The sequence below is a fragment of the Propithecus coquereli genome, unplaced genomic scaffold (genome assembly GCF_000956105.1).
Source record: "Propithecus coquereli isolate 6110/MARCELLA unplaced genomic scaffold, Pcoq_1.0 Scaffold353, whole genome shotgun sequence".
Taxonomy (NCBI): domain Eukaryota; kingdom Metazoa; phylum Chordata; class Mammalia; order Primates; family Indriidae; genus Propithecus; species Propithecus coquereli.
The window spans coordinates 1098930-1099882 of NW_012149208.1; positions in this window are offsets into that span (position 1 = coordinate 1098930).

Here is a 953-nt window from a genome sequence, read left to right on the forward strand (position 1 = left end):
TACATGCACAGGGTAAAACTCCACAAGCCCAGTCAAAGAATAATTTTGGAGAAAGTACAGTTATAGGGAGCTGTTAGCCAAATTACTAGAGCTCACTTGGGGCTGGTTCCCACAAGCCAGGATGGGAAGGCATGATTTGATACACAGATACTCAGTAGAGACCTTGGAAGGATCATATCTTAGCAATGGGCTGAACTAGCCTTGAAAGTAAAGGGTACTCTAGATCTGCCCTAACCTTAAAAACTGACCTGCAAACAACTTAACCATCTACCAAAACAAAGTCCAATCTTCTTCAAAGGAATACAACAAACTCCAGCACCTATTAATAGTATGAAATTACTAGACATGCAAAGAAGCAGGAAAGTGAGACCCATAACCAAAAGAAAAATCAATCAGAAACAGGTCAAAAAGTGACAAAGATGATGGAATTAGCAGATATAGACGTTAAGACAATTGTTATGAATGTGTTCAAGGATTTAAAGGAAAACATGAACATAATGAAGAGAGAAATGGAAGATATAAAACATAGCTACATGGACCTTCTAGAAATGAAAAATATAATATCTGAAAGGAAAATTTCATTGGATGGTATTAACAGATTAGGCTGGGTACAGTGGCTCATGCCTATAATCCTAGCATTTTGGGAGGCTGAGGTGGGAGGATCACTTGAGGCCAGAAGTTTGAGACCAGCCTGGGAAACATACTGAGATCCCATCTCTACAAACACAGAAAAATTAGCCAGGTATGGTGGTACACGCCTATAGGCCCAGCTACTTGGGAGGCTGAAGCAGGGGGATCACTTGAGCCCAGGGGTTTGAGGTTGCAGTGAGCTATGATGATGCCACTGCAGTCTAGCTTGGGCAACAGAGTGAGACCCTGTTATAAAACAAAACAAAACAAAAAGAAAAAAAAAAGCCAGCAAATTAGTACCAGTATTGCGGAAGAAAGACCAA